The sequence below is a fragment of the Phyllostomus discolor genome, chromosome 2 (genome assembly GCF_004126475.2).
Source record: "Phyllostomus discolor isolate MPI-MPIP mPhyDis1 chromosome 2, mPhyDis1.pri.v3, whole genome shotgun sequence".
NCBI classification, from domain to species: Eukaryota; Metazoa; Chordata; class Mammalia; order Chiroptera; family Phyllostomidae; genus Phyllostomus; species Phyllostomus discolor.
Genome location: NC_040904.2, coordinates 10,391,962 through 10,415,772, shown reverse-complemented (window position 1 = coordinate 10,415,772; position 23,811 = coordinate 10,391,962). Strand labels below are relative to the sequence as shown.

The following is a 23,811-nucleotide window of genomic DNA, read 5'->3' as shown; positions in this document are numbered from 1 at the left end:
TTATGTTTGGAACAGAGTTCATCAAGAATGCTATGAAAATCCTTCATAACTGTATGTTTTTCTTTATTTTTTATTTTTTTAAAATTAAAGTTTCCCATTATGGTACTAGATTTGTCCATTTCCTGTCCTACAAGTTCTTCCTTCATAAATTTTACAGCTATTATAATTATGTACATAAAAGTTCATGAATGCCAACTCTTCTTAGGGGATTATAGCTTCTCAAAATGAAGTATCTTTGTCCCATTTAATGCTTTTTTATCTTTTTCTTGAAAATAACATTGTTAGTCCTGCTTTCCAGTGACTAGAATTTGCTTAGTACAGCCCTGGCTGGTGTGACTCAGTGGAGTGAGTGCCAGCCTGCGAACCACAGGGTCACCAGTTCAATTCCTAGTCAGGGCACGTGCCTGGGTTGCATGCCAGGTCCGTGGTGGGGATCATGTGAGAGGCAACTACACATTCATGTTTTTCTTTCTCCCTCCCTTCCCCTTTCTCTAAAAATAAATAATCTTTTTTAAAAAAGAATTTGCTTAGCATACTTCCCATGAATAAATTGTTTCTATATCACTTTTAAGACTGAGTTTCATCTCTTAATAGAGAAAATGAATACACATTTGAACTAATACCTACACGATGTCTTGCCTTATATATTTTCTATGATTTCTACATTTTTTCCCTTCTGTACTACCTTTTGGTGACTTAATCAGATTTTCTTTGTTCTAGAGTTTTTCCTCTACAATATTGAAACTGTACCATCTATGCCTCTGACTGGCAACTTGTCATAAATTGTTACTGTGTTTAAATGCATAGTTACATACCATAGGCTATATAGGAGTAGTATCTACACATCCCTTGGAAAAGACTGAAGTTTAAGGAACTTTCATTTTTTTCTTTCTCATCACTATATAAATATATGTACATATGATTTTTTAACTATTACTTTAATTTTCACCCCAATGTGCATCAACAATTATTTCATAACTGGACTCTTTCCCTACTATTATTAGTGTGATCAAACATCACCCTCTTTTATAGATGACTGCCTTTTTTTTCACTCTGTCAAGTGTCTTAAGGGTGAGGCTGGTAAGTTCTGAGCCCTTGACTGTCCGGAAACATCCTTCCTTTGCCCTTCAATTTGAATTCAAGTCCAGTTGTGTATAAGATTTCCAGTTTGGAATAATTTTCCCCCAAATACTTTGAAAATATTGATCCAATTAATTCTAAAATAAAACTTTGTCACTGAGAAATTTGATGCCAATTGCTAGCCAGACCTTTGCTCCTGCTGGCCACTTTTGGCAGTTTTCTTGTATTTGGTAGTATCCTGAAAATGTGTCCTAATATGTCAGGGCAGTTGTGGTTTCTCACTTCCCCTGCTCAATATTTAGTCCCCTGACAGGTCCTGTGCCCCGAGAAGGGTCCTTCTAGTAGCTTCTCATCATCCTTCCTTAGCCTTTTACATTCTCTCCTTTTTAGACTCCTACACAACAGAAAATGGAACTTTTCAGACTTGCTTTGGCCTCAGACTCTCCACCTCTCGGTCCTTGATCTTTACTCTAGAATAGCTCCAGATCCTCCGGGTCTGCATTTTGGAATATATCTGGGTCCTCTAAGTCTGTATTCTGGAAAAGTTTCATGTCCTCTGGTTTGCATTCTGAAACAGCACTGGGACCTCTAGGTCTGCATTCTGGAAGAGCTCTGGGACTTCTAAATCTTCATTCTGGAATAACTCTGGGTCCCCCCCTCCAGGTCTGCATTTTGGAATAATCACTGACTCATTTGTCCAATCACTGTTTCCGTCTTCATTCTGCCTGTACTGTGATTTTAAGCCACCCTGATTGTTCCATTTTGACTAAGTTTTCCTCCCAAAATCTTTGGTTGTTTCTTTTGAAGGAGCAATGTGCGTGTGTGTAATTTTTTTTTTAATGAGTGTTCTTCTCTTTATGTCATTAACTCTTCCCTTGAGCATCTTCTTTTGTTGTATTTGGTGATTCTTTCTCCTGTTGTTAGTTCTCCTCAAACCCATGACCGTTCTTGGCTATGCCCACAACTCTACTATTGAGAGGTCTGATTTGCCTGCCATGGATATAAGTTCCATTCACTCTGATCTGCCCTGGTACTTGGGGGAAGAAGAGGTGAGTATCTTTGGACTGTATCTGCCAAGATTTTATTTTCTGGAGTAATTCTCTGCTCATCTCTGGAGTTGGTTGCTGTCAGGACACAATGCCTGCTGCCCTGGTCCAAAAAATACATGGGCAGTGGTAGTCCAGGCACAGGGCAGGAGTGGGAGGGGCTTCCAACCAATCTTCTTAAAGTCCTGATGTCCACTAACCCTGAGCTGGGTGTCCAAATTCTCATTCCTAGGACACCAGGGGTCTCTACATGTCTTCTGGGATATTTTGATTTTGTAAACACTATCTGTTTCTATACTTTAATAATTAATTAAAACATCTGACCCTCTACCTGCACTTATCAGTGTTTCTACAAATGTCAAAAGTTACTTTTGTTGTGGCTGTCTTAGAATGTCTGCCTTTTGGGGGCTTCTGGTACAGGTGACAGCGGATGAATGCTCTCTCAGGTAACCATCCTGTTCAATCTGCAGAAGACTAATTTGTGTACTGATTTGTACTGTCTTTCTGAAAAAAACAAAACAAAACAAAAAAAACAGAAACAAACCCTATTTAGGTTTTCTTTTAACAGCCAGTTCATGAACTACCCAAAGTCTAAAAATACCCATTTTAAAGTTCTGGTTGATAAAATGAATCTCAAAAGCCACAGCCTGTAGCCCTGTGTGAGGCCTCCACCTGCTTCCCAGCCTAGTCCTAGGAAGGGTACCCCACAGCAGCATAGGGCGAGGGTTGGGGAAACTTGAGGACAACCTGCCTGAGGTCCCAGTGAAGAAAGGAGAGAAGAAGCAGGACTCACATCTAAACAACTGGCTGTTGGCCCAAGAGTAGGCACTGTGTCTGGGCTGAGGACAGGTTATAAGGTAGAGGTCAGAGCAGATGAGGCCAGAGATGAACCACAGACTTGCTTTCAGAAGCAGAATTCAACCACATAGTCACTTTGTATTTAAGACTTACCCTGCAATTTCCCCGTTGTCTAATTACCCTGTGTCACCTCATAACACTTACTATATAGTTAAATGGTTGGCAGTTACCATGGAAACCAAGTACTTTTCTCTAACTTGAAAAGGTAGTTGTATTTTTAAAAAATTCTTAGTTGTATTGTACTTTGATAGAGATTAATTCACAACTGCTGCCAACTTAAAAACAAAGTTAGCTATGGACAGCTGCCTTATCTGCTGTCCCACCTCTTCCCTGGGGAAGTATGTCCATCCCTCTCCCAGATTACACCTAGAGTCACCATCCTCTGCTGTTTGCATGAGTGCTTGTCTCCCTTTGTCCTCAACTTGCTTCCTTATTGCTTGGCAAACGCAACAACCTGTTAAAATGTCACTCTCTACCAGTCCCTGCCTATACCCAGACAGTTGCATGGAACTGGAGAAAATACAAACCACTTCCACTCACACCACAGACCACAAGACAGCCGCTGCACCGCAGTCAGCATACCACACACCCGTCAGCAGACCATGCTCCCTGTTCCAGCCACACTCCCAGTTCTCCAGCATTCAGGCACAAACCTTAAATTGAACCTTATGAAATTACCTTTCACTATATGGCAAAAACATGTGAATTGTCCCCCTCACAGGAAGGTTTCCTGGGATGAAACCCCTCTGGGCAATGACCTACTGCCCTAGTCTGCTGCTCCAGACAGCCATCTTCCCAACCCCTGCAGCTCAGCTGGCGACCCCATCCACACAGAAACCAGTCACTGTTGCTCCCACTGGGGAATAAACCTTCCCTGGGCCCTGCCCTAGTGCTTGCACATCAGTTTTACCCTCGTCCCCTTCAGTCAACAAAACTGCTCAAGCTGCCAGTGACCTGCACGAACCTCAGTTCTCTCTCCCAAACTGCGGCAGGGCTAGAGTCAGACCTCACTCCTGACCTGTGTGGTATCCTCTGGGCCTCCTCAGCTCCCTCACGGGTCCTGGCTTAGCCCTAATCCATTCCCTGTTCTACTGCAGCCTGTCAGGTCGGGGCACCCAAACCCATCCCTGATCCTCTTCCCTCTCTGATGCTCCCTTGATGAGCCTCTATTTCCTGCATGGAATTGGCACGAGTCCCCACTTCCAGCCCATCCTCATCTTAGCTACAGTCTCATCTGTCCAGCTGTTGATTCAGCAGTCACCTGAATGTCAAAGTGTCTCACCGTAACATGTCTGAAGGCTGACACTCCCACTACGCTCTCCGCAGCCTTAGTCTCAAGAGCTCGAGAGGATGCCGTTCTTTATCAGCCTAAAACCTTGCCATATCCTTGCCCCCCTCACATCACAGCCACTTTGCTGGGAATCCACACTGGCTCTGCCTTCCAAATTCCAAATCTGACCAGCTTTCACTGCCTCCTCAGCATTACCTCTCACCCGACTCATGTAACACCTCCTAATTGGTCCCTACTTCTACCCTGGGTCCCCTGAGCACCTACTCCCCACCCAGAAGTCAGAGCAATTCTGCAAGAACCTCCTTCTGCTCCGGCCTCTCTGCCCTTACAAAGCAAAAGCTCTCATAGGCCGTAGTGACCCACTCGCACCTCTCCCACTTCCTCACCAACCTACCTCACTGGCCCATGGCTGTTCTCCAGCCATCCTCACACTGAGGTCTCATAATGGCTGTTCCCTCTGCCTGGAATGCTATTCTCTCTCCATTACTCATGCACTCACCTTTACTTCAATGTCACCTTCTCAGTGAAGCCAACCCTGATGGCCCTGTTGACCACTAACAACCTCCAACACAACCATGCATGTGCACACACACATGCGGAAACATGCACACACATACACACACGCACTCCCTCACTGTTGTTCTCCCTTTTCCTTTATCAATGGAGCCCATCACTTGCTTTCTCAGGTGTACAGTCTACCTTTTAGGACTGTCTCTGGGGACAGAGCCTATCAGTGTGTTTGCTGATAGGCCTGACCCAGCCTAGAACCAGGACCTGCATAAAGCATGTCTGCAAAAGGAATCTGTTGAATCTGAGTTCGCAATTAAATTTTCCCAGCTTCATTAGAATTACTCCTAAAATCAGTTCTGATTCTGAAGTGTCTCATTACCTTCACTATGTTTCTAACCCAAAGGGAATCACCTGTAGTCAGTGAAAGCATTAACATTCTGTATAGATGAAGAGTAACATCACCACACACTCCGCGTCGCATCACTGAAGGAACAGGACGTTCTTTCTCATTTCACTACAAATGACCCTGTTAAAGGAAACGAACAGCCAAGAAGCATCCGAGAGGCATGAACACCAGCAGGTTGTGCTCACCCATTAGGAGGTTAATGTAAGCCAGGGCGCAATTCAGGGTTAAGAACCTTAAAAGAAGTGGACAAGCAAAGGAAGCAACCAGAAGTGAGGACCAGGCCCCGAGTTGGGGTGGGAGAAGGGAAGGTCAAGATCTGGGCTTAGGTGGGTCAACCAACAGGCACTGAGGTTGGGCACAGGCAGGGCACAGGTGGGCAAAGCAGACCAGGAGAGGCAGGGGTCACAGGTGAGTCATTGTTTGCAACAGGATGGGGCCGGGCAGGTAGGTCACCAGCAGGGGTAGATGAGAGTACCTGGGAGTGTCTCCTTCTCCCGGCCTGTGGACGCCTGTCCTGCCAGCCCACCTGCTTCCCCCGAGGGTGAGGACACTGTCCATCTACCAAAAAGCAAGGGAAAAGTGTCACGTTACCCGATGAACTCAGCAAGGCCAATGTTATGGCACACCTTGAAATCCCACTTGGCCCCAATTACTTATCATTCTCATATCTGGGGGTTCATGAACACCTGATATATTTGAAATTTGATTTGTGCCTATCAGCAGTTGTTAGACACAATTTCATAGGTCAAGGCACTGCTTCCTGGTGAAGGGACACTGTGTGCCCCTGTGTGTTCCTGTCCATGCCCCGTATGGGTGCTCCCACTGTCTCCAAGGTGCCCTCCCTGCCTCTGCTCTGATCTATTCAAAGTCCTTTACCCTGTCCTTGCAGCCTGTATAGCCTGAACCGCACCTCAAAGCTTCAACTGCTTACTGTGGCTTCTGACTTACAACACATTGTTGGAACAGCAAGTGCCCTCAGATACAGCAGAATGTGTTTTTACAAATCTGGCAACACATTTGGAAGAGTTCAGAGGTACCTGGCGTGCTGTGGACCGCAGCCAAGCACCTATGCCTACTTCAATGGAGCAAAGCAACTGAGGAGGAGGAGGCCCTGCTTGTGGGCACTGTCACCCTCCTGGGAGGTCTTTCCTGAAACTCCATGTGCAGTAACCCAGGGCCACCAACCCCAGCCCCCCCCAGGGAATGGCTGGGGTCTCAGGAGGCTCCTCAATAGAGTGCGGGCAGCAGGAACATGCTTCTAAAAAAACTTAGATAAAACTTCAAGATGCAGTCATTATCCTACTCATACCCAAAGAATTATGTTCCAGAAATAGGCATTGGATTAAAAAGACATGCCAAATCCCTAAAAGGGGGAGAAACTAACAATACTTAAGCACTTTATTTTTTATAAGCATTTTCATTATTATTATCCTATACCTAATATTTGCCAGATTAGGAAGCAGGTATGATTATCACCACTTTTACAGAGTGGGCATAAGGCTCAGAGAGGGAAGGCAGCTGTCAGGGTCACAGGGAGGGAAGATCCCACTCCATCAGCATACTGCGGGCCTCTGGGATGCGCTCCTGTGCAAGGAGCAGGACAGACAATTCCTTCAGAGGGTGAGGGTAAATTCAGGACACGGTGCTATTTACGGCATTTTAATGACTGTTATTCTGTGTCCCTTCTATGTAGGAGCCATAATGGTGCCAGAACATTCTCTGCTCTGTGTGTTCCCAAAGTGGTAGGTGAATTACTTCACTTCGTGTTTCAGGTTTCTCAGTGATTAAATAATAGTAACCAACCATGAGTCTGAAATAAGGTTGGCAATACGTGTAGATTCTTTTAACAATAGTAACAATTAAAACTCTTCCTGGTCTTAGGTAGTTTTCATAGTTCTTCAAAACTGTAGATATTTAAGTATAAAGAGTAAAAACATAAACAAAGAAAAGTCAGACTCTCTCCTACTTCGCTGAGCTCACAGTCACTGGCACCATCCCTGTGTGCCCATCCACGATGTTGTGTGTGTGGCAGGAGACACACATGCCTGCTCTACACCTGGCATAGTATTCTTTACCTCCATACATCTTAGAGTTTTCTTCAGTCAGCACATTCAGAGGTACCTTGGCATGAGAAGTAAAATACTGTACATTTTTTAATTTCAGAGAAGCTAACCAAAACCTTCTACACATAGGTCTAGGCAAATTATATCCCGTCGAGTTCATGAGTACTATCCTTCCAGCCACTGCCCACACGATTCACTGTTCACATTCTGATCTCTGACAAATTGAGAGGTGAAATGTTACCATATCAGTTTAATTGTTCAAGACTTTAAGCTCTTGTTTATGTTCACTGAACATCTGGACCTTGTGTGTGAAAGGCCTGCTCATGGCCTTTGTCCACGAAGCAGAATAATTAATGATTCACCATGGACGGCATGGGAATTACCACATTCACATGGTGTGAGTCCTTATTAACTATTTTTGGTCCTTTTACTGATAATCTCTATGTGATGCTCTTAAATGCCTCATGCATTGGTCAATTGGCCTGGAAGAGCAGGAAGCAAAGAGACTGTGCCCTTGGTCCCCTCCGCCTGCTCACTCCTCATTGTGTTCCTCCATCACTGCCATGCACACTGCTACTGCTTCTCGTGAGGTCTGCAATATGAACAACCTGTTCTCCACACTCCCTGTATATTGTGCACGTGGGGTCCCCACCAGACTTTCTCTGACCTTTCACACCCTCACTCCATGGCTCTGTATGGTGTCTGGTCCCATCTTCAAGGAGCTCTTTCAGCATGGGTGCGTGAGCATTGCTTTTCCCTACGTGCTCACATGTTTGAAATATATTATTGAGAAAATTCTATCTCTCCTAAAGATTTCCTATACTTCGCTACACTTTTATCTAAGCATTGAAAATCACTGTGGAAACATCTGGGGCCAGTAGACATAAATAGAAAAATGGGTAAAACTGAGAAAAGCATTTCACAAAAGAGATCCAAATGGCCAATAAGCACATGAAAAGGTACTTAAGTCTCATTAGTAATCAAAGATATGCAAATTAAAAACAAAAATAGATGTAAATACTCACCCACTAGACTGCCTAAAATATAACAGTCTGGCAATTCCTTGCCAAGTGCTGGCAAGAACAAGGAGTAATGGGAACGCTGAAACACCTTCCCTTCACTTAGGCTGTTATTTTGTTCTGAAAACCCTTCTACTATAGAGGGAAACAACGTACCCACTGATTGTAATGGAAAAATTATGATGTGTTCAATCCCAACCAAAGATAACCAAACAATTTTCACAGGTAGAAAAAATATGACTTGGATGGTAAAAACAAACTTATAAAAGTAATAAATAATTTAAAAGCAAATAAACACAATTTGCATTTGTTCAAAATGCAATATGAGGAAGGCTGACAGTATGCCTCAGAGGAAGAGGACAGGACTTCCCAGTGGTCTGGCTGGAGGAGAATGGTACAAGAGAGTCACTCTTTGGAAGGCATAATTCTAATTTCTACACTATTTTCCTCACCAATTTATATGCCTTTTGAGGTTCATGGTTATTCTGCACTGTGAGTGCATTTACAAGTTGTAGCACAGCATAGCACCATTAGGACAGGATGATGACACACAGAAACAGACTCATAACAGAAGAGAGTATGATGGGAGATGTGACCGCTGTGGCAGGTCTCACATGATGCACACATGAACCTATTGTTGTTCATCCAAACACTGCATGCAGTGACATTCATTCCATATCTTCTGGTGGAAAAGGATAATGGGGGAAAATGGGAGAAGGTCCATCAAGGAACATGTATAAAGAACACGTGCACAAAGCCAAAGGGGGTAGGTTCAAGGGTGGGAGGTGGGGATGGGTGGGGTGGGGTGGGGTGGGCTGACGTGGGGTGAAAATGGAGACAACTCTACTTGAACAATAAAAAATAAGAAGAAGAAGAAGAGTAAGAAAATTTTAAATATTAAAATTCATAATAGTAAAATTTAAATACTTTGCATTAAATCTAATAAAATACTTGTAAGAAAAAAGAAATTGGTATATGCTTCTTTTTTAAAACCATAATGCTATAATATAACTCCATACAGTTTGTTTATTTAATCTGTTTTGGGTAAAGAGGTCATTGTATGGAGGGGAAAAGATGGTGCTCCAAAATTTGGTGTAGTTTGGGAAGAGCAACTGTGGAGAAAAGTGCTTGCCTGATCCATCACTACATGAGGCACTTCTGTATTTTGCTGGTCTGAGTACAAACTATGAAAAAAAAGAACGGATCAGATAAGAAGACAGATGTGCATGAGCAGGGGAGCCGCAGCTCCACTCGGAGAGGCGTGGCCATGAGAGTTGTGCCAGGTGCAGGCCGTGGCTCCTGGGAGAGCAATGGGCCATCTTGAAATCCGGTTGCTTTTCAGACTGTCTTTGTCTCTAGTTGTCAACAACAGTGTGCTTAGATGTGAGAAGGGTGATTCTTGTTTGTTTCCTTTTTAACTTACACATTTTAGCGTAGGCTGTTTCATGAATCTAGCATTGATATCTTTCAATGGTTTGGAAAAACCTGTGGCCTTTACCTATTCAGATATTTTTATTTATTTATTTTTAGAGAGAGGAGAAGGGAGGAAGAAAATGAGGGAGAGAAACATCAATGTGTGGTTGCCTCTCACATGCCTCCTACTGGGGACCTGGCCCACAACCCAGGCATGTGCCCTGACTGGGAATTGAACCAGCAGTGACCCTTTGGTTTGCAGGCTGGCACTCAATCCACTGAGCCTTACCAGCCAGGGCACCTATTCAAATATTTTTTAATGCATTGCCCCCCACCAAAACTCATTCCATTCCATTAGACTTTTGACTCTGCCCACAGGTCACTCACATTCTATTTTGTATTCTCTGTTCTCTTGCGCTTCAATACAGATACCCTGCACTGAACTACTGCCCACTCACTAAGCCTGCTTTCTGTTATGTCCAGTCTTCTATCCAGTGAATTATTCATTTTAGATCTGGTATTTTTCATTTGTAGAAAATGTATGATTCTTTTCATAGATGTTAATTCACTCTGGATCCCTTAGTTTCTACCACAGGTCACAGTTATGTTGCATATGGCTGAGCTGTCTGTCCTGCTCTTGGTCCTGCCTCCCATCACCCACCCACCCACCCACACTCTGTAGTGTCTGAGCCACATAAGAACTTGTGACCTGGGAAATAATGTTTCATAGGACCCGGTATGTTGGCTTTTCCCAATTCTTATTGTTCTGCTCTGAGCATGGCTACAGTGGATAGATGCTGTAGTGATCATGTTTGTTATTATGGGCACACTCTTCTAGTGACATTGCTCCCACCCCTTGGTCAGGCCAATATGCTGCTCAGAAAGAGCTCAAGATTAAAATTTACTTTTTAACCACCCATCACACTACACTGTTACATTTACAATCAACCAAAACCCCTAAGTCTTTACTGAATACCAACCAAATTTTAATGAATTCACTCAACACATCATCTGTGTAGAATTTTAGGTAGCCCACTGTCCTGGCCTCAAAATGTATCATGTATTGGACATGAGCACGGGAAGCTTAATGTTACAAAATCCACAGCTTGGTTCAAGGCAACAAGAGCAGCAGGGTCATAACAAAGGTGTGATTCTGTCAAGGACAGTGATGCAGACTCCTGACTAAGGGAGAGGGAAGAAGCAAGCACTGTGAGGTAGGATGGGAGGACTGGTAGAAGAAGGCCATTGGCCCAGCCATGCCCATTTCCCTCTCCATCTCCCTAATTGCCAATGAGTCATGCAAAGAAGTCAGAAAAACAAACCACTCCTGGCCACAAATGTGGAAGGCTTTCAGTAAGCTCCAATATGACAGCATGGATGGCTGGGAACCTTGTGGCCCCTCTGAAAACCTTCCAGAAAAGGAGTGTGCCCTGGAGAGAGACTCAGGTCCCAGCCAAATGGGGTACCATGTAGGAGCCAGAGGTCATGAAGCCTCCTGTCAACATCCTTCATGAGCTGCTAGCTTCTAAAGTGGCATGAGGCCCAGCCCAAGTGAGCTGTCTGTCACCCAGCTCAAAGTACAAGGCCCTAAGAGAGATGAGGGCCTCACATACTATGCTCACACACTTTAGGGCCCAGATAGGACCAAAATGGGCTTCTCTTTCAAGAAACACCAAAGCCATGAAAACATCCTACCACGTTAAAAAAAGCACACACATACAAAACACAGCAGAAGATAGAAGAAGAACATATGTTCAGAAATATGTACAAAAAGAAACATGACTGGTTTCAGTCATCAGCCTGTCACGTGCTTTCAGAGGAGAAAGAAAACAAAAACTCACAAGAGATTTTAAAACTGTAAACCGGCCATCTAAAAAGAAAGGGAAATAGGCTATCATGAAACAAAGTTATATTAGAATTTAAACAGCCTTAGATGAAGTAAAGTCTAGACAAACTGGAAAAGAAATGTAGGGCTTTGGGACCTAAAGGAGAACTATGATGAGGGGTGACACTGAGCCAGGCCAGCCTGCATTTCACTTGGGCACTAGTGTTTTCTAGCATTAGAAAAATTACTGTAATAAGCCCAATGCCAGTTCCCTTTCTGTTGATGGGAATGCATAGATGCCTTGGGAGGCAGTTACAGAATGGGAGTGAGGCACTCCCTGGGGACCCACCAATCCCTCAGTTCGCACAGGGAAGTGCTCTCAACAGGCCATCAAGGGCAGTTCTAGCCTGCAGGCACACCAGATTCCAACAAATAGCACACTGTCACCTGGTCTCAACCAGGGTTGCAAATGCCATCTTCCTCCCACCTTCCAAGGAGCAAGTTTTACTTACAGCACTGTCAATGGTGGAAACTTTTCCTGTAGATTCAAACCACAGAAGAGATTCAGGAGAGCACTGTGGGAATAAGTACCAGCAACCCTGGTGGCCCCAGCACTTCATGGGCCCAGAAACTCAGCTGGGCTGCAGGCAGTGAATGAACTCAAGGAGCTAGTGAGGGCGAATGAAGGAGGGAGGGAGATTGTGCACAAGTCAGTCTAGGAGCCCTCGGGCCTGTGGCGATGTCATCCAAAACCTGGAATGCTGCCACTGGTGACAAATCCCCTGAGCTTGAGAGGCAAGTGGAGTCCTGTGTTCTGGAACAGCCCACTGCTGCTGCTGCCTCCCGCAGATCTGTGCTCCCACAGGACAGTGCAGTGGTGTTCTCACACCTGGGTGAGAGGGGCAGCGGCAGAGGGGAGGAGGCAATGGGTGGCTGGGTCCACACCAGTGACTTCCACCTGCTTCTGTCCTCTGGACAAAAGGAATGAAAGTTTCCAGGAGGTAAAACCATCAGATTCTCATGCAATGAACACATTAAACAGGAGTTTTGAGCTGTCTTCAATGTTTTCTTTGCTAAACAAATTTAAATCTCCACAACTTGTAAAGAAAAGTCATGCTGATATATTAAACTAAATCAAGTTGAATTACCAGGAAACTATCACACAAGAATGTGATAATGATATTCTGGGAAATCTGAATAAGTCTCCCTTCAGATATATTTGCTTTGCCACCCATAAGAAACCACGATTAAATCCCACAGTCTGATGCTAAGTAACAAGAATTCTGCTAATGATTTTCACTGTGTAATTGAAGTGCCTTAAGCAATTTACTGTCAGTAAAAGCAAAGCCAAGTAACACCATATCTAAAAGTGAGTGTCTCTAATGGCAGAAATCTTCATCTTGTGGAAGGATTGTTGCTGGGGAGCATGAGGGGGCCTCTGAGGGGAAAGACAGCAATAGCCTTTCTCTCAAAGGCCTCTGCCTCTGCCAGGGCTGCCACACAGAGGGTGGTCCCACAGCCCAGAGGTCTCCCCTTAAAAAGGTTAGAAGACAATCCCACCAGGGTAAGCATCAGGGAACAGCTTGAAAGACAGAAGCTCACACATCCTGCCAAGCAAGGACATTGCTGGTGGCTTTGGCCAACCTGGGTAGCAGCAGGGACTAAAAACTACAGGTACCTTATCAAACCATCAAACAAAATCCCAAACCATGAGAGCTCATTAACTCACTGAGACTCTGTGCCCTCTTTCACACTGTCCATCCCTTGGAGGGCCCTTCCTTCTCCTACTCCAGAAAAGGCCCAGCATGGACACCCTTCCTCTCTGAGCCCATCACTACCCTGTCTCACTGCTCTGGCCTGGGCATGCCCAGCCAGAGTCTGACATACAGGGCAGGGAGCCAGGGCCTGGTGGTGGCTTCCCAAGGACAGGCCAACGGAGACCTGCCTTTGTCACCAGAGTGCTGTCTTACTTACCTTGTGCATGTCCTTTTGGCTCCCCATACATAAGGTCCTTCATTTATTAAAATAGAAATAAAAGAATGCCTGGTGGTTTGTCAATAAGTTAAACATATGACTACCATGTGACCCAGCTATTCCACTCCTAGGGGTATGTCCCAAAAAAGTGAAATAGGTGTTCAGATAAAACGAACAAGAATATTCGTGGCAGCACTATCTACAATGCCAAAAGGTGGAAAATATCACTAATATCCATTAATATTGGATGTTGGTGGAATATTATTCAACCATAAAAACAAATGAAATTGTGATACATGGTACAATATGGAAAAAAAACAAAAACATGCTAAGTGTAAGAAGCCAGACACCAAAGTCCACACACTGTATAATTCTGTTTCTGTGCCATGTCAAGAATAGGCAAATCCAGAGGCAGGATGCAGATTGGTGTGGCCAGGACAGCGTGAGCAAGGGTTGGAAGTGACTGGTTAATAGGTATGAGGTTTTGTTTGGGGGCTATGACAATGCTTTAGAACTAGACAGATGTGGTGACTGTACAACATTGTGAATGTACTCAATGCCACTGAATCGTACATTTTTCAATGGTTAACTTTATGTTGTATGAATGGTACTCTAATTAAAAAGTGGCTACCTCAGAGTTGCTTTTAGGATCAAAAGTGAGCATTATGTCAATGTGTGTGTGTGTAGCTAGATGATAGATGATAATAATGAATGTGTGTATTTGCATATATTTAGATATACATATAAATATATTTTCCTTAAACAATATCTGACACATAATAGCGATACTCTTCTTGTTCTTGTTAATTATGTGTTGGCCTTCCCATTTGCTGAAAAAGAGCCCCAAAGAGCCAGCTGTAAAGAACCGACAGGTTAATAGCCATGAGGCCCAAAGGGGCAAGCAGGCTCTCAGGTTGAGGAGAGCCCTGACAACCACATACTCATCCCAAACCTTTTCAATGACCAATAAGTGACATCTGTTTGTATCTGATGGGGCCTGTCCTCAGACAGGTCAACCGCAGATTACTCTACCAAAAACGCAGCCACTGAGTACATAAAACATGGTGCCTTGGGCAGCCCAAGCACCACAACATACTGCCATAGACAAGGTGGCTTGAATGGCAAACATCTGTTTCTTGCTCTTCTAGAGGCTGGAAGTCTGAGATCAGGGAGTGGGCATGGTCGGTTCCTGGTGAGGGGCTTCTTCCTAACTTGCAGATAGCCTCTTTCTCACGGTGTCCTCGCATGGAGAGGAGGGAGAGCACTCTAGTGTCTCTTGCTCCTCTTATAAGGACATAGTCCTGTTGGATTAGGGCCCCGCCCTTAGGATCTCTTTTAACCTTATTTATCTCTTTAAAGGTGCTGTCTCCAAGTACAGTCATACTGGGGGCAAGGAATTCCATGTGTGAGTTCAGGGACATAAATTGGTCCATAGCAAATGGTTTCTGAGGAGGAGAAGACTGGTTCCATGATGAGCCACGTGAATGAATCAAGTGCATCCTTAATGACTCCAGTGCTCTGCTTACAGGTGAGGCTTAACAGGGACATCTGGAGGCTCTAAGTGAATTGTCACCCTCAGTCTCTGCTGTGAAACTCCAGATGGTAATGATACCTGGACTGCCACATCAGTATTAGGAAGGGACAAGAATATGGGAGTAGACCATTTTAAAGTCACCACTGCATTTCCACATTTAAAAGACATAATGTACACCCAACATTATTCACCATTACTGTTAGCCCCAGAGTCTCCATGAGGCTTTCTGGAAGCATTCAACAAAAAAACATCATTCCTAAGCACAATTATTAAGAGGAACATAATCTAAGCCTTTCCCAATCTCAGTGGCATGAAGGAAAAGAGCAACCAGCCCTTATTCAGAATAAATGACTTGCTTCTTTTATTTTCTCTGACTCTGTTAAACATCATCCCCAGTGACTTTAGAGAAGGTCAGTGGTCTCCACAGTAGCCCCACAACGCAAGGCTGAAGCTGTGCCTGGGCCAGAGGGGAGGGGGAGTCCCTGGGTGATCAGACTGAAAGTAGGAGCCCAAGACAGCCATGGGACAGCAAACAACCTATGAGCCACAACAGAAAACTGTCCCAAGGGTCTGACAGGCTGGCTGCCTGCTGGCTGGGACAGTAGTCACAGCTCTTTAGTGCAGACACTGCCCTGTTTATTTATGCTAGCCTTCTAATTTATGCTGCTGTTTCTACCAACTTCTTCATTTTAAGAACATAATTTTTCTAAAACAAAAAATCTGGTCACATCATTCCTTGCTTTACACCCACCAAAAGCCTACTCTGGCCTGAGAATGTGGTCCAATTCTGTAAGGGTCTTCTGGGCCTTAGCCTGGCACCCGCACCAACCCCACCCACAGCACAATCCCAATAACCTGGAGCAGTCACCACAATGCCACATGGGCATTGGCTCACACTGCTCAGTCTACCTGGGGTACACAGCCCACCTCTCACCATCCCCAAAGGACCACTGCCACCAGTTCCCCAACTTGGGAATGAGGGTAGACCCAGCACTGTGTGTCATCATACAGGATAGTCACGTCTGCTCCAGAGGTGGACACAGTGCCACGCACCACCCCAAACCCGAGCAAAATAAATTGGCATCAGACTTTGCCTTAAATATAATTAAGACGGTTCTCCCAAGCCAATTAGGTACAGACTGCTCTCAGAGGTGACAGAGACTCTCCAAGACCAGGGACAATTTGGATTAGGGCTAGGGGCATATATTAGAAGTGTATGTGTATGTGCATGCAGGTGAGAGACACACATGGATCTCCACACACATTCTTGTCTTACTTCACACACAGGATACCAAGTACACACACTTCTTTCCAGTCGGCATCTAGGAGCTTGTCTAAATCTCTACTGCTCATCAGCTCACTAAATGCACATAAAATACTCATATGAAACATTTCTCTTTTCTTTAGAAAGGAACTCTATAAGATGACAAGAGGCATTCTGATTGTATAAGTAGCTGCTCCCAGGACCCCCATGCAAGCCCCTGCAGGAGATGTCACACTTCCCTCTCTGTAAGGGAACTCCAGGCAGTGGCAGAATGCCCATGGGTCAAGCTCACCCAGGAAACACGTGGATAAGCTAGGATTCAAACTGAGGGGACTGGCCCAAAGTTAACCACTAATTAGAAAGCAATTAACAGCACCAGCATTCACATAATCAGCAGTGCTCTGGATATTCTAAGCATTCCTCTCAACCAGCAACCTGGACAGAGCGCTGCAACCTGGGCCAGTGTTATAGCCATGGGGCATACAGGTGGGCCACAGAGCACCAGACACTTCCAGCAGATGTGCACAGAGCTGGGGTGGAGGGGACACCAGGAAAGCTGGCCCATGAACCCTACATACAGTGTCGCTGTCCTTGAACCAAGTCAGGCCAGAGAGGGCTCAAGAGGAACCCACATATTCTATTTGGTACCTGTTCCTATGATAACAGTGGCCCTGGGCAGGGAAGAAGGTGCCATACTGAAGGCACCTTGTGAATGAGGTTCTGAGCCAGGCACTTGCACTAATTATTCCCCACAGTCCCCCGGCAGATGAAACACTTGGCTTGGAGAGACTAAGCAAGTTGCTCACAGTCACAGGTGGTCGGTGCAGGGGCCCCTTTCTAACCAGTCCCCATTCACTGTGAGGCAGACCTAACTAACCCAGGCCACAGCGGAATCAACGTGAGCAGGTGCAGGAGAAACACCCACAGAGAGGGCATGGACACCTCTGGCTTCTCCCCAAAGCCAAGCTGGAGAGGCTGCAGCCCTCCAGAGTAGGTTACCCCTAGAAGCTGACCCTGAGGTTTTTTTCAAGCAGCAAGGCAGGTGGAGAAGCAAGAAAAAGGATCTAACCTAGCCCAAATCCTTGGCCTCCTTGGGAGCCCACAGTGCCCTGGACTGGGTTTTCCTACCGGCTCCTCCTGTACCAGGGTCGTGCCACGTTTGAGAAGGAGGTGCTCTGGGCAGGCCAGACTGTGCCCACTGAGAGCAGTGAGTAGATTCCCTGCCCGGCCTACACTGGGTCTCTACCACTGACCCTTCCCTTCTAGTTCCAAGCCCTTGGGGCCCCTGTCCCAGTCAGTGGGGCCAAACTCACCACACCCCTTTCCTTCCTGGAGCTCCACATTATGGGTTCAGCTCCCTCGGCTCCCAGGAAACTCACATCTGTCTCCACATTTGTAATTATCACTTAGCAAAGAATATAGAACGATGACACCACTCCCTCCCTTGCCAGAATGCAAGACACGGAAAGGAACATTTAAACCTTGGGGTTCTGTGGCTGTTTAAATTAAAAACACAAAAACACCTTGAGAGTTCCAGCCAAGATGGAGGCATAGGTGGTCGCACTGTACCTCCTCGAGCAACCAAAACTAAGGACAACAAGAATTTACAAACAAAAAACAACCAGGACAGAGAGAAATGAACTGAACGGAAGTCTGAATACCATACATCCAGACTGGTAAGGAGGGGCGGAGTCGGAGGCCAACGGAGAGGGGTCGAGGGGTACCGGCAGGAAAAATCGGTGGCTGGCAGACTCCGACACGCAGGGTGCAGACGGCAGTTGGTGAACCCCAGAAGCACAGGGGCAGCTGATGGACCGGTGGCAGACCCTGGGCGTGGGAGGCAACAAGCAGACCCAGTGAGGGGTGCAAGGCAGCTGGCTGTCTGCAGCCACACATTCGCGTGCAGACAAACTAAGCGAAAACGGGCAGCAACACAGACTGTGCAACCCAGGGACCCAGCTCCGGGAAACAAAGCCTAAAGGCACCAACTGAAAACACCTGTGGAAGTTGAGGCTGGGGAAGTTCTCTCAGCCTCACAGGAGGCTCCTTGGAGAAACCCAGAGTCCAAGAAAGTAAACAAACCCACCCGCCCAGGAGCCAGCACAGAGGGGCCCAATTTGCTTGTGGGAAGCGGCAAAGGGGACTGAAGTCGTAGAAAGAGCAGAGTGGGCGCCATTGTTCCCTCTCGGACCCTGCCCCCACATACAACGTCACAACCCAGCGACTGAGGTGCCCCGCCCTGGTGAACCTAAGGCTCCACCCCTCATACATAACAGGTGAGACCAGACCAAAGGAAAAAAACAAAATAAAATACAAAAGATGGCTCAAACGAAGTTAAAAGCCCCAGAGTCATTTTTTTTAAGCAACCGAGAAATAGCCAACCTATCAGATGCACAGTTCAAAGCACTGGTGATCAAGATGCTCACAGAATTGGTGGACTTTGGTCATAAATTAGATGAACAAATGCAGACTACAATAAGATAAATGAAGGAAAATGCACAGGGAACCAATAGTGATGGGAAGAAAACTGGGACTCAAATCAACGGGGTGCACCAGAAGGAAGAAAGAAACAACCAAACAGAAAAGAATGAAGAAACAAGAATTCAACAAAATGAGGAGAGGCTTAGGAACCTCCAGGACATCTTTAAACGTTCCAACATCCGAATTATAGGGGTACCAGAAGGAGAAGAGGAAACACAAGTGGAACAGTTACTTGAACAAATAATAAAGGAGAACTTCCCCAATCTGGCAAGGGAAATAGACTTCCAGGAAGTCTAGGAAGCTCAGAGTACCAAAGAGGTTGAACCCAAGGAGGAACATGCCAAGGCACATCATAGTTACATTACCCGATATAAAAATAAAGGAGAGAGTAGGGGGGAGAAAACTGTACTTGAACAATGATTGAAATAAAAATAAATAAATAAAATAAAAAAATAAAGGAGAGAATTCTAGAAGCAGCTAGAGATAAGGGGACAGTTACCTACAAAAGAGTTCCCATCAGAATGTCAGCTATTTCTCAAAAGAGACCTTGCAGACAAGAAGGGGCTGGAAAGAAGTATTCCAAGTCATGAAAGGCAAGGACCTCCATCCAAGATTGCTCTATCCAGCTAAGCTTTCATTTAGAATGGAAGGGCAGATAAAGTGCTTCTCAGATAAGGCCAAGCAAGTTAAAGGAGTTCATCATCACCAAGCCCTTATTATATGAAATGCCAAAGGGATTTATCTAAGAAAAAGAAGGTAAAAAATATGAACAGTAAAAAAAGACATCAAACTCACGTTTAGTAACAACCATACCTAAAACAAAAGCAAACTAAGCAAACAAATAGAACAGGAGCGGAACCACAGAAATGGAGATCACATGGAGGGTTAGCGACAGGGAAGTGGGAGGAGGAGAGAGGGGGAAAAGATATAGAGAACAAATAGCATAGACAATAGGTAGAAAATAGACAGGGGGAGGGCAGGAATAGTACGGGAAATGTAGACGCTGAAGAACTTATGGCACATGGACATGAACTAAAGGGGGGGAATGTGGGTGGGAGGGGGGGTGAAAGAGGAAAATGGGACAACTGTAATAGCATAATGAATAAAATATATTTTAAAAACAATTAAAAAGAAGAAGAAAAAAGAGAAAATACAAGGAAAACAATAAAGAGAAAAAAAACAACCCTCGAGTCAGCTGACTCCATGTGTCCCCCACGTGCACTAACCATAGCTGACTGCCCCCTCCCAGAAAACTCTCTCAGGGCTCCTGTCTGCTGGGTCACATCCATGTCTACATCCATGTCCAGCAGAAGCTGTTCAGTGGCTTCCCGACCTCCCCCACAGCTGGGTTTCTGTGAGGTGCCTCATGTCGGCAGTGAAATGAACTGAAACAGGCAGAAATAGGGTCAGAACCACCAGCACCTCACACCTGAGGTAACTAGTAGATAGTCAACCGGTTTTGCTGTAGTACAATGATATTTGTGAAACTCTGTATTTCAGAAACAATTATTTCAATAAGAAAAAAGCAGGGAGGAGACTTTTGAACTAGACTTTCACATTTCTAATAACAAAACTATTTTCTGACATTATTTCAATAACAAAAGCCATGTACAGCATTACACACACTATATGATTAGAAGCTAAACTGGTTATTTGATACAAATAAAAGCAAATCTAACCTATTTGTGGGCAAATTTGAGCAAGGTGGGGCCAGACCAAAAAAAGCCAATGACCAGACTGAGGCTTCTAGGAGCGTGGTAAACATGGGAAGAGAGAGTGAGTGTCCTATAAGAAGGCAAGAGGGGATAAGAAAAAGGTAGTTGTGTTTGACAGACATGTCCCGTGCATGCAGAACAGTCCATATAAAGCAAATCACATTCTCCTCAGGGCTGACAGCACTGTGATTACTACGCAAGAAGCTGTGCAGTGGGCAGTGGGGCTGCCCCTCCCCGGCCCTCTTTTTCTGCACCACGAACACACCTAAGCTGAAGGTGGCTGAGAACCAGCCAGTGTCACCCCTCCACATCAGGGAATGCCCCTCTTCCTTCTATTCCTCTTCTCTGACAGGCACCCACCCAACCAACCAGATTCCCTAAAATTAATTCTGCCACCTGCTACCCATTATCTTTCAAATATTCCTTGCAGAGAGATTTCAGGGGAAGACAGGACAGAAGACCAAAAATGAAAGGAAAACAGTTAACAAACCCATGTCCATACAGCACTCTCGTGGCTTCTCCCCCACATATTATAGTTATCACTGCGCAAACACTGAAGTGACATCATCAACCCTGAGATTGTACCAGGAAACCCTGTGCCCAGCGCCCACACAAGGCCTGTACATGATCAGAGCACCAGGAGGGCTCAATCAATGTCACGTAAATGAATTATCATCCAAGTGTCATCCAAGACCAGAAATGGAGAATAAGATTTCACTCAAGGACTCAAACTCCAAAACTTCAGTTCTGCAAAATATGCTCCCAGCACTAGAAACACCCTTGCTACTTGTATTGTTTTGCCAGCGAAGAAGCTAGTTAGAGGAAGGACAGATTTAGAGCCAGCTGTAGCACTGTCTGCCCGAGTGACCAAATTTGGTCACGCTAAACTTGTTAAACTTCTAAGCAAGGTGTGTCAAACTCAATAATAAGCAAGAAGTCAAGCACTAAAGAAGTTAGATAACATACACACTGTTTTTTTTAAATTAAATTACTTAGACAAAAGCCCATAACACACAAAAAAGATGATGAAAACTCCACTAAAGTTATAAGACATAGAAAAGGCCAGATTCAGGCTAATGTTTGGAAGGTCTGCAAGGCAAGTGGTCTGATCTACAAGGATCATGTGCAGATGGGCCTCCAGGGCCACTACCTCACTTCAGACCAAGAGACCACTGGAGGAACTCCTCCATGAGAGTAAGGTGGTTTCACATATGTCCACAGATTCTATGATACTCCTAATGTTCTATGATTCTCTCATGAGAATATAACTCCCCTCCCCTAAGAGTAGACTACTTGGTAACACACTTATGAAGTATAAGTGTCCTGACATCTAAGATTAGGACATAACAAGCATGTGATTCTTCCTTATTCCTTCTTTTAGATTACTGGCTTCAGAGGAGTGAGTTGCCATGCCATAAGGACACTCAAGTAGCCCCATGGATAGGCCTAAAGGTAGGGAACTAAGGTCTCCTGCCCAAAGCTACACAGGAAGCCAACTTGGAAGCAGCTCTTCCATCCCCATTCAACCTTCAGATGACACAGTTCTGGCCAACATCTGCCACCTCATGAGAGACCCCAAACAGAATCACCCAGATAAGCCACTGCTAAATTCCTGACCCATAAATACCATGAGCTATTACACAGCTTTTGTTTTAAGCCACTCATTGTGGATTGATTTGGTAACTAGCAATGGAAAACAATATAGAAAGAGCAGATGGGGTAGAATCCATGGAGGAACAATTGTAAAGAAAACCACAGTGCAAGCCTGTGTCAGGAAGCCAGGGAGTTTCATGGGGAAGCAAACAGAGAGAAACCAGATCCTGCAAACTGAGCAGGGAGCTGCTGTCAGAATCAACAGCATGGGGGGCTCCACGTGCAGTAACTTTCCTACTGGGCTGTGGTATCTGCTCCAGTGAAAGCTGACCGGGAAGAGAGGCAGGATAGCCCAGAAGCAGCCTCTGCATCCCTAGAGGCAGAGCTGGCACACATCCCCACAGGAGAAGCCATCCAGCACCCTCCACCTGCCCGCATGCCCCTCCACTTTCTATCAGTCACCAGAGATGGACATTCTCAAAATGAAAATCTCCACAAATGATATTTGAAGAACACTGATAGAATCAAACAGACACACCAAACTCAAAATAAGAATGGTCATCTGAGAAAGTGTAAATCCAATAATAATGTGTATATTTAAGGTAAGGGGCGTGGTATTCCACACTTGAGAGAGAAACAGGAAGGGAAATACTGCCAAAATAAAAACCTAATATGTGAGTATAAGGGTACATGGGCAAGCTCAGAGCAAAGTGAAACTTAGAAGATGGAAGCCAAGGACTTTGCAGAATGTAGAGTGAAAGAAAAAGAGAAGGAAAGTATGAAAGATACCAAAAAGAGGTCTTTCAGTTCCAGAAGGAATGAACACAGAGGACCCAATGAACAATATTCTGATTAAATTTATGAAATCCAAAGATAAAGAGAGAGCTCTAAATCTTCAGCATGACAACACTAAACACCAAGACAATGGAATTCTGAGTGAAAATTCTTTCAATAGAATTTTTTAATGCATGTAGCCAATTAATATTCATTCAAATTTCTGATATATCTGGATTTATGTATAATTTTATGTTGTATTTTCTATTTTCTTATGTTTCTTGTACATATGCTTCCTTACCCTCCTTTAGATTTCTCCCTCCACAGCTTTATACATATAATTTCTTACCCTAAACATGATCAGATGGGTCCCTAATTTATCAAAGTCTGATCTCCTTATCCACCCAAGCAACCCCAGGATCTTAAAACCCTGTGACTCTGCTACCTCCCCTATTTTAATTCTACTGTTTGTTGTTAACCCTGGAAGACATTTCCTTTATGCTTTAAACATTAAATGTGTTTGTATTAACTCACATGCATAAAACATTGTTTCTAATTTCTTTTTAAATCTCATAACTTCCATATGCAACAACTATCTTTTCTCCTGAAATTGATCCTTTAGAAATGCTTTTAATAAAGGCCTAGAGCTATCAAATTATCTTAGTTTTTGTTTGTATGAAATTGTGGTTATTTTGCCCACATTCCTGAAAGATTTATTCCTGAAGTACAGAAAGTTGGGTGGTTTCTCCTGTCCCACCACATGGAAGACACACCCATCTTCCTGTTTCCATTGGTGTACTTAAGTCATCTGATGGCCTTAATGTTCCTTCTTTGAACAACATTTTTTCTCTCTGTTAAGATCTTTTACTTTTACTTGTCTTTAGTATTCTAGAGGTTTGTCATAATGCTTAGACTCAGAAAAATTTCTCTTTGTTTCACTTGCTTTAGGATTTTGAAACTGTACA

At 44.6% G+C, this 23,811-nt stretch overlaps 1 protein-coding gene across 10 annotated transcripts in view; it reads right to left on the bottom strand.

Annotated features, from left to right (window-relative positions):
* PCBP3 (poly(rC) binding protein 3) overlaps positions 1-23,811 on the bottom strand; it is a 216,165-nt gene that overhangs the window by 94,500 nt on the left and 97,854 nt on the right. For 3 of the 10 annotated variants that reach the window (XM_028503678.2, XM_028503683.2, XM_036017512.1), the window contains one exon: positions 5,667-5,749. The exons of the other annotated variants lie outside the window; for them this stretch is intronic. The gene's annotated coding sequence lies outside the window, so the exon portion shown is untranslated. The remainder of the gene's footprint in view (positions 1-5,666; positions 5,750-23,811) is intronic. 10 annotated transcript variants of the gene reach the window in all.